Raw genomic sequence first — 305 nt, 5'->3', positions numbered from 1 at the left:
ATTATTTAACTTCTTATATTTATTTATTTTTTAAAAATTAATTATTATTTGTTTTTTTATTGTGTTTGCTTCGGCATCGGTCACCGAAACAAAAGCCACGATGTCGTCCGGCGGCGCCGCCGCGAGCTCATCAAGCACAAGCCCAAGGGTCGCACCGGGCCCCACCACCACTCGCCGTCGCGTCGCCGACTCCACCACCATCAACAACAACAACCTCGTCCTCGTCGACGGCGACCCCAACCCCCAAAACCAACCGCAACAACAACAACACTCTTCAAGCTTCTCCGATTTCTCCGACAACCGCG

Source organism: Arachis duranensis, chromosome 2, assembly GCF_000817695.3.
Source record: "Arachis duranensis cultivar V14167 chromosome 2, aradu.V14167.gnm2.J7QH, whole genome shotgun sequence".
NCBI classification, from domain to species: domain Eukaryota; kingdom Viridiplantae; phylum Streptophyta; class Magnoliopsida; order Fabales; family Fabaceae; genus Arachis; species Arachis duranensis.
Note: the sequence above shows the minus strand (reverse complement) of the source record.